General features: G+C 39.0%; 1 long non-coding RNA gene across 1 annotated transcript in view; it reads left to right on the top strand.

Annotated features, from left to right (window-relative positions):
- The first annotated feature begins 390 nt into the window (after nt 1-390).
- The window catches only part of LOC146323329 (uncharacterized), a 38,214-nt gene continuing 28,408 nt past the window's right edge, over nt 391-10,196 (top strand). Inside the window, exon 1 of the long non-coding RNA XR_014771280.1 lies at nt 391-512. This is a non-coding gene — a long non-coding RNA (uncharacterized LOC146323329). The remainder of the gene's footprint in view (nt 513-10,196) is intronic.

Here is a 10,196-nt window from a genome sequence, read left to right as displayed (position 1 = left end):
AGATATTATTGCCAGGAAACACGCAAATCGTGCAGAAAAAGTAGGCAAGCCTCCAAATCTCTAGATGAAGCGTGGTGTCACGCTGCTCAGGCAGGCTGTATGGACGCTGTAACCAGCAGGTAACACACACACACACGCTGCTCATGCATGTAGTGTGAACCAGCTGTTACTTAATCTTACAACAAGCACATGACTTAAGTGCTTTAACCAGTCCCTGTCATAGGGTTAGAGTTGGAGTGAAGACGCTCTCTATACAGCAGGTGTAAAAGCTACTAAGGATCCTCTGTGACATGCTGAATTTCCTCAGCCTCCTCAGAAAGTACAGGCGCTGATGTGCTTTCCTGACCAGCTGTGTTTTGTTGTTTGTCCAGGTGAGGTCGTCACTGATGTGGACGTCCAGGGATGTAAAGCAGCTCCACCTCAGACCACTGGACTGACAGCAGCCGATGACGTCTCCTCTTCTTCCTCATGTCCACCATCAGCTCCTTGGTCCTGTCAGTGTCAGCATGAAGGTAAAAACAACAGCTATTACCTTTTGTTTTGTGGTGATTTAGCAAGAGCTCACCTCCTGACGTGCAAATGTTCCACCAAAGCAAGCTGACTATTTTCGCAGGGGCACCATAACTGCATCCTGGGCTTAGCTTCACCCAAGACACTTGTCAGTCCCTCCAGCAGTTTTTGGGATTCTTGAAGCTTAAAATACCTGATTTCACGGCAGCTTTTCTAAAAAGAAAAAAAAAAAGAAAAAAAAGTGATGCATGTTGTAATGTTTTTAGGCATTTTTTGCAATGAAATTAGGGGAAAATTGCAAAAGAAAGTTGTGAGAGGTTTTTTGTATACTTCATTCAAATCAAAGAGAACTTGTTCCAGGGAGAATAAAACCACGCTCTATTCTGAGTGTTCCAAGAAACCTCTTCCAGAAGGGCTCAGGGTGGCAAAGAAGCTAAACCTGTTTGGAGCTCAAACATCAAAATACCAAGCGCAGAATTATAAAATATAAGTGCACAGATCATTGATAAAACATTGAGTTGGTTCATTGAGGCGCACATGTATGATGTTTATGTGGGGAACTGCTGTGACTGGTAGAACTCGCAGGAAACAACGATTGGTCAAATTTGTGAAAAAGTTGCAGAGTTCGGACAAAATTGTGAGATCATGCAGAATTCACAGGGACTGGTTGAAGTCGTACTTCCTGGAGTGACTGGATTGTGATTTGTTTAGAGAAATACAGACAAGCCAGAGTGTTTTTCCCCCTGCAGCAGATCCTGGTCCTATTGTGTTGCTCTGTTTACAAAAATTGAATGTTCATTTGTGTTTGTTAAGGGGAGATCAGTTCTCCCAGCAGCATCCTCTCTGATGCTCTGGATCTTTGTGAGCTCCATCTTTTCCACACAACACCATTCTTATTAGAGAGATTTACCATCAAGGCTGCTGGGCGCTTTGAGTGACACAAATACTGCTTGGCAACTATTAACAGTGACCTTTAATTTGGTGCTGGCTTTTATGGGCGCCATTATTGAGATGTTATTATGATCATTGCTTTTACAGCCTCATTTTTGAAAAGATGAATGTAATTTCAAAGACATCGAACACCAATCATCCTGTAAATACTCATATTTGCCTTTGTAAAAGCATAAGATATTATGTCTTGGGTATAATGGGCATTATCTCAGTAAGCGAGCAATTAGAGACCTCATGTTCACTTAAAATTAAATTTTACCATTGAGATTTTTAGAAACTCTGTATTATGCAAAGCTTTTCTGTGCATGCTTTCCCCTTGTTCCTCCCAACAAAAGTGCTGGAATCTTAAATATGCAGAGGGAAGAAGAACTGAGCAGCCCCCTCCAGGCATCATAAAAAGCAACATTGAGCTTCCCTAATTAAACTGAACTCTCCACTTCTGAACCATGAGAAAGGTTTTGGGATCATAATAGAGCCTCCTCAGGTCCTCTCTCAGCCTGATATCGGTCTCCTGCATCAGCTACTCTCCTGGAACACTGCAGGCTGCAGCAATCAATAAAGAGCAACTTCATAAATTGGAAATATCACCTCCATAAAAACACTTCCTAGTTTTAAGGTGCAGTTTTCATTGTTTTAAAGCAGGCAGCTATGGTGGAAATACTTGATTTAAATGCATTAAATGCTGAATGACACCACATCTTACAGCTGGTAAAGGTAATGGTCTGTAATCCTCTGTAATGGTCCCAGGAGACTTACTGAGTCACACCAATTATCTGATAAATCACACAAATACCCAAGTGCATAAAATACTGTACAGTATGTAGGATTGTAGAGAGGGGAGGCTGCACTAGCTCTCATTAAATTCAAGATAAATACTTGAGCAAAGACTAAATAAAGGTAATCAATGTGGTGTCAACATGTCTAAGGTATTTGTTGTCAAGTTTTTTGACTGATGACACTCAGCAGCAGCCAGCCATTTAACCTCAGGGAAGAAAAACACCCACAGAATTCTTGCAGACTTTTAAAACTACAGCTCGGCACTGAGTTTCCTTCTCTGACAAATTTTAAGGACAGCTGTAAGAGATGTGTCATACGCATGTCAGAACAACTGGATTATATATTTTTTTGGCTGAAACCTACGAATTTGCAGGGGAACGTCATCATTAGGGCAAGAATTCAAAAATAAGGGGAATATATCTAGATTCAGAGATCCTTCAGGAACTCTTGTGTTCCTGTTTTTCTCTCAGTAACATGGCTGTTGTGTAATGACCTTCAGTGACCTTTTACTGTATGTATTAGATAAACTGTGAACCCGAATAAGATCGCAGCACCCCAGAAATGTGAGGCATCTAGTTACCACAATTTCTTTGAGTTCTTTAAACTCAAAAGAAAGAAACTGGAGGTTATCAGAGCTTAGATATTTGGAGTTGTGTTACTCTTTGGTTACAGTTTAGGACTGCAACTATTGATTAATTTCCATGTTGATTAATCTGTTGATTATTTTCTTGATTGACTGATAAGTTGTTTGGTCTATAAAATGTTAGAAATGGTGAAAACAAATGTCAGTCATCATAAACCAGAAAAAATATACTCAATAATACTCAGACTGATTAATTGATTATTGACCGTTAATTTGATAATTGATTAACAGTTGCAATTAAAATGACTGATTAAGTCAATTCAGATATTTTCAGTTTAATAAATTTAATATAAAAAATCGTTATGTTAAGTAAAATCCATATTAATCAAATGAGTTTTATCAACACAAAACAAAGATAATTCTGCTTGCACTAAACATTTTTAAGTTAGTAGAACATCTGAACAAATTTTAAGTTTTCACCTCTTATTATGATGAATTAATTTGAGCATTTGATTTTTCAGTGTAGGAGGACAGACAGAAATCTTTGACTGAGCGGGCAGTGATCTGTATAATCCGTCACGTCTACATTCAGTTAATGCCACAATTATGCATGGATAGACAAAATTTAGTCCACATTAGTTTGGCTATAAATTTTCAAATATGTCTAAGGCCTCAACCTGCAAAGTAATGCACCTAACCAACAACACATCTAGCTTACATTGTGTTCACACAGTGTGGACTTTGACAACACAATAATCAGAGAGAGAGAGAGAGAGAAAGTCACTGTGACATGAGATGTGGTGAAATATTCTGTTTGGCAGTGTGAGTATAACAGGCCATCAGTGAGGCTTTTTAAGACTTCAGTTTTCTTTTCTCTTCATTGGTCAGCAGCCTGCGCTCCTCAGGTCAATGAGACTCTTGCTGAAGATTTTCAAGGTGATCTGAGAGTGGACAGTCTGTTTGAAAAGTTTGTGTAATCTTTCCATCTGAGAGGTGAGATCCTGTAGGTCAGGTGTTCCCATTATTGACCACAGCTCCTTTTTTTTCTTAAAATAATGTAGAAAGTATGAAATATCCATGCTGACAGCCGCTGTTAAGCTATCTGTCCCAAAAAATGACATAAGTTACCCCTTGTCTTGACTGCAAATGTCACGTCAGCTTCACACTTGTGTGACAACAGCACTCATGCCACATTAAAGCATCAACCTATATAGGCTTCATATTGCAAGCATGTGCGAATATTTTATTTTCCATCAACACCATGCATGTGGCATTTGTGGACAACCAAAAGAGAGGAAGAAAAAAGAGTGCTGGGGGCTGCCGTCAGACAGAGGGATTAAAGTTTAGCAGTAAAGTTGTCTTGTTGCAGCAAATGTACAGTTTGCCCACAAAACACTGCAGAAAAAGTTAAAGAAGCGCCTGTATTTTTGTTTACCAGCTGCTGGGTGAAGTGAAGGAAGAGTCTGTGTGTTTAAACTGGAGCGGAGCGAGCTGCTCTCTGGCTGTGGAGCACACTCTGCTCTGCCTGGTTATAAAATGTGAATAAAATACCTTCTTATTGGTCATTGCTAGACTCCTGCTTTGAATGCAGAAGATGCCTGACATCTAAAAGAATTTGAACCACACACAAAAACAAACAAAAAATATTAGATACTACAGCAGTAACGTGATTACTTTGAGGTCTACCTGTATTTGAGATACAGTGGGTTAATATGACTATTTTTATTTTTATTTTTTTTTAGTCTTACAACTGCCCCCAACCACCGTACCGTTGCCCACACCAAGGGGGATTGTACAGTCTTGTTCTTATTGGTGAAAATATATCAATTGTATTATTAATTAGTGCACAAATATGCCATATTATTTATTAGGAAAAAAAGTTACAGTTGTCCCTGGTCTCAAAACAATGACTTAGTATGTATGTCATTTTGAGAAAGTTTCTTGGTATTTTAAGATATCTAGTCAATATTTTGAAATACTAAATCATTATTAGAGATTCTCCATTGCAGTCACATTTTTCTTTAATCACCTGATGATGCAGATGATTCGTTCAGTTCAATGTTTACCAAAAATTTGAGCATGTTCAATGAACATGGCTCTTTTGGTGCGACACTGATCTTGTAATCTTAATATTTCATTGCCTAACAGGCCTCCTCTGACCACACATCAGTGATGGCGTCAACATTTCTAAGATATTTGTTGTAATTTTTGTGACTAATGACATTTAGCTGCAGTCAGCCATTTAACCTCAGGGAAGAAAAACACCCACAGAATTCTTGCAGATTTCTGAAAGTAGCTCGACACTGACTGGCTTTCTTCTTAAAGGATGACTCTAAGAGATGTGTCAGACACGTGTAAGAACAACGAGATCACAGCATTCCTGTCTGAAACATCCAAATTCACACTGGAGTTAGATATCAAAAGCAAAGGGAGTACATCTAAATTCTTTAAGGAACTCCTGGATCAATACTTTTTCTCAGTCACACAGCCGTTGTGCAATGACCTTCAAGTGGCAAATGAAATTACTGTACATAAAAGATAGGAGGCTGGAAAGCATCTGGGCTTGCAGCATTAAAGATTGTGCTGCTGAATGCTCTTTAGCTAAGAACAGTCTTAATAATGTGGGTCAAAACACAGGAACTCAAAAAATCACCCAGCAATCAGTTCAAATGCCAACAGTAGGTCTGTGGTACAGCTTTCCGTGGCCTATAAATGACCCAAAGAATGCCAAGAAATATAGATACTTAGAGCAGGAGCTCCACAAAAGTGAGGGTGAAAAGGTCGTCAGTATATATCACAGTGCCTAATGCCTGAATAATAAGTCTGCTTTATCAATGTTTGTGGGACTTTTGCTTCCAGCAAGAGTAAATTACGAGCAAGTAGGTGAGTGAAATTCAACACTGTGCGGCGTAATTGAGTCACTGGTATTGATCAGTGACCCTATTAACCCCTCTTGCAGTTAGATTAATCTGGATATCTGTTCTTTAATGCTCATTTTGGTTTTATTCTGTACTGGAGGAAGAGAAATACGTGTCACTTGTAAGATGTGGAAGGTAAGGTGGTGCTGGTGATGTGGTGCAACCCCCGGAGACAGACTCCTTCATATCAGGCAGCTCTCTCTGCACATTCATGTCTCCATGATGTCTCCATCTCTGCTGCTATCAGTTAATGAAGCCCGGTCTGCAGCATGGAGGAGCACTAAACCAATCTGCAGGACACACATGAAGAGCAGAGGGGATTTGTGGACAGTGAGAGACCTACACCCAGGAGGCATCGAGCTTTGGTCTGTGATCTGATAGTCTATCTTTGACTACCAAATGGAATAAACTAAATATCACTGGTGGACTCAAAGGGGGGGGGGGGGGGTCACCTGCTTGGTGTCTCCATGTCCGAGAAAAATAATATGTGATTAATGCCAAAGCTTTACTGTCCAGCATAAATATCAATTAGATTGTTCCCATTATTAGAACTGTTACCTTTGTTAAATGTCTCTGTTCTGGTATAACTTTAGCAGCTTAACAGAGCAGCTTATACACACTTATTCTTACCAAAAGAACGATCATGATTCATTATCACAGAGCTGAGAGCTCGCACAGGTCCACAGAGTAGCTGACTATTTTTAATTCCGGACAAAGAAATGTACAAATTTAAAGCAGTGTTTTCATTGTTTGAAAAGTGCTTGAAACTGTAATCACATTACTTCCATAATAAGTAACTGAATTAGTTAACTTTTAGATAAAGAAATAAAATAAGTCAGCTATGTGCTGAACCACATTGTATAGGAGGTAAATGATCAATCATTAATCAACTCTCAAATAAATATTTTAACCAATTAAACATGTATGAATTGATCATTAATTGCTAGCCTATAAATGGTATTTATTGCACCTCATTCTACATTGTTTTGTCTGGTGGAGCCATTTTTTGGAAAAGGAAACTTAAAGTGAAACTTAAGAAAAAAAGAATCTGTCTGTAGAATTCTGTCACAAAATGTAATTTTGGTTCATTATAGGACAATGATATCTGATTTAATGTGATGAAGAAGTGAAATAATTATTTTTTAAAATAAATATGTCATCTACCACAGTGGCAGAGTGCTGGAAAAGCTTGAAAATGCACCTTGAAAATGTTTGAAAGGTGCTTGAATTTGACTTTGTAAAAGGTGTATGTTCCCTGAAATTCTGATTTTGAAGATTTCAAAGCAGACAAAGTCTTTGGGACTGCCAATGACCTCTGGCGTCACCCCTAAGTGGGCCCAGACCCCAGATTGGGAACCAATGCTTTAGAGTTCACTTCCAGTGGACAAAACGTGATAAAGTGCATCACAGCTTTCTGGCACCCTTTTAATTTTATTTTGGCCCCTCCCCCTCAGACATTCTGAGTCCACCATGGTTAAATATGTAACCCTGCCCCGAGGTTACTGCATGATACCAGTGAGGGCACCAAGGAGGCATGTTGCTGAAGTGTAAAAGCCATCTGTAATTTAGTTGGCAGCAAGACCTCCAGAATGAAACAAGTAAAAAACGACAAAGATAGCAGTGGAGGAACATCCCCCCAAGGTGTCTGCATTGCACCAATAAGGAAGACGCCGAGCTCTCTGGGTGGAGGGTGCAGTCAGGTTCACTGAATTCCACACGAGCCTATCAGTCTGAATATGACTTCTCCGGAGGGAGTGGATCCCCCACACTCAGCTGTCTGCAGCGAGCTGTTTTTCTCTCTGGGGGTAATTTGTGGCGCCGCGTAGTGAGACATCAATTCTTTCTGACGTGTTGTGTAGAGAAAATAGGAACATTTAAAGGCCTTTATTTGTCATCGTTTTTCCTCAGACAAATTTATTACCACGGAGGTCGCCGGCCTTGAGACACCCAGCCCGGGGTTATTGTATATCTTTTTCATGCTCGCGTGAGTGGCTGTCTGTGCAGACGTATTTGTATGCTCTAAAGCGAGCTGAAGCATACTCACCAGCCTATTAAACTTGTTGACATTTTGTTGTGCTTTCACTTTTGTTATTTGGCGATAACACAGATAATTGCAGCTTTTCTGACAATCGTGTGAAAACACTTATGGGCCTCAAATGAAAAAGTGGCGTGTGGCACACTGGACAAACTGTTAACATGCTAAGTGGGCTGCATGACAAATATCATAAAGTGTGAATATTGCTGGGTGCAAATAAGCAGCACTGCAGAATATATTAAACACGATACCTCATTTATTCATATCTTTGATTTCACAGCAGTTCCAACTTGCAGCAGCGGCTTCCGAGCGGCTGGCACCAAAGTTAAGAATGAATACACAGTGCAGTCAGCTAGCTTCCATGTCAATTTGACTTGGTTTCCTAAACTTCTCGCTTGAATAAATACTCCATCTGTCTGAGCTGATCTCATCACCAACATTGCATCTAATCCTCCTCCTTAGACATCAGACTGTACTCACTGATGATTCTCTTCCAAGTCAGATTACATCCCTAGCCTCTCCGAGGGAATCAAACCTCGCCGAGCCCCTGAACGGCGTCCAAGGTGACATTTTCATCCGAGCCCTCTCCCCACAGTGGACTTTAGCATTGTTACCATATGTGGTGCACCAATCCAGCCTCACGTGATGTAATCTATCTTTTCCTGACATATCCGCATATGTATGTACAGACACGTACACAAAGCTGTGTACATGTGCGCACATTTAAACATAACAGACTTAATGCTATCACACATGCAGTCACATATGGCTGCAGGAATACAGAGACACACACACACACACACATATTTTCCAGCCTCTCCAATAACTGAGAGGAGTAGAGAAAGCTCACAAAGGGAGTAATGTAGCACCAGGGAAAATGCCAAGTGTCTTATTAGTGGTTTAGTAGAGATGGCTGGGAATCGATGAGCGACCCCACTGGTCACAACACAGCACTCCCAGAGACACACATCATGGCACTCAGTCTGCACAATCCATCATAACAGAACAAAAAAAGAAAAGTCTTCCACAGCTAAAGACTCTCTCCCTCTTATCCCCCCTCCTTCTGTTCAGTGCTTTGGGAGAGACGTGAGAGTGCTGCCAAGCAAAAGGCACGAGCAACATAAGGAGTCCCTTATTTCTGCTTTGGTCCTCAGAGATGACTCCTCTATTCCACCTCCATGCCGCACACAACTTTTCTTTACAGAAGTTCCTTTTTTTTCATGTTGTTCTGGAAACACCTTTGATCAAGGAAAAAAACTTTTTTTTTTTTTAATCTTTTCAGGAAAAGCTGATCAAAGAAATCCTGTTTCTGTTTTAACCCATGCAGTTGTACACATTTACATCAAAGCCCTGATTTAGTGACTGGCAGTAATGTGAGCACTGCTCACTGACACATTTATGACAGTTTACCAGCTATATGAGCTGTATGTAGGTCACATACAGCAAAAAATATGATTACCTTTAAAATATTAGGTAATTATTGTATCTATGGCTGTAGTATCCCATAGCATATATTGCATTAGTGTCAGAAATATTATGTCATAACAATTTCTAATCAAAATCACATCCTAATTACCTTATAAACAGCTAATTTCCATCCATTGTTATTGTTCAATTTTCAAATGTTACACAGTAAAAAGTGCATATTAGCAATTAGTTGATAACATAAAGGAGGAATATTTAATGTATTTATTGGATTAAAATCATAAAACAACCATTATATGTCATCGTAGATCAAGAAGACATGCTAAGTTGAAATACTGATTTCTCAAGATTCAAGATTCATGTTTATGATCACACTGATTATACGAGTACAAGGAGTGAAAGAGTTGTGTTCTACTAACTTTTTAATTGAGGACAAGGAAATCTACCTTTTTAAATAGTTTTGTATTTAGAATTTTGTATAAATTGCAGGTTTTGTGCAGGTACTGGAAATCCTTGAAAACACTTGAATATTAATGTTTTTGAGGTTTGGAAAGTGTTTGGATTTTGGATAAAGTGCCTGTAACTGCTTGAAATTGTAATCAGATTACTTTCACAGTAAATTGCTGCCTGACTGAATTAGTTAATTAATTTTTAGATAAAGACATAAAATAACTCAGATATTTGCTGAACCTGATTGTACAGGAGATGAATGATTAATTATTAGTTGATTAATTGCCGAATAAGAATTGAAGCGATTAAACATGATCAATAATTGCTAGTTTATAAATGGCATTAATTGCCCCTGATTTGACATTGTTTTGTCTAGTGGAGCCATTTATTGGATAATGAAACTTAAAATTAAACTTTAAATAAGAAAAAAAGAGAAAAATGTGTTCTACATCTTATGAATTAAAAAAAATCACAAATTTGCAACCCTAATGAGAAGGCAAGTCTAACTACAGACAGGTAACACATTTCAAAAAGATGAAACTTTGTT

The sequence above is a fragment of the Lutjanus erythropterus genome, chromosome 8 (genome assembly GCF_056507025.1).
Source record: "Lutjanus erythropterus isolate fLutEry1 chromosome 8, fLutEry1.hap2, whole genome shotgun sequence".
NCBI lineage: Eukaryota > Metazoa > Chordata > Actinopteri > Lutjaniformes > Lutjanidae > Lutjanus > Lutjanus erythropterus.
This window is presented reverse-complemented; position numbering and strand designations above follow the sequence as displayed.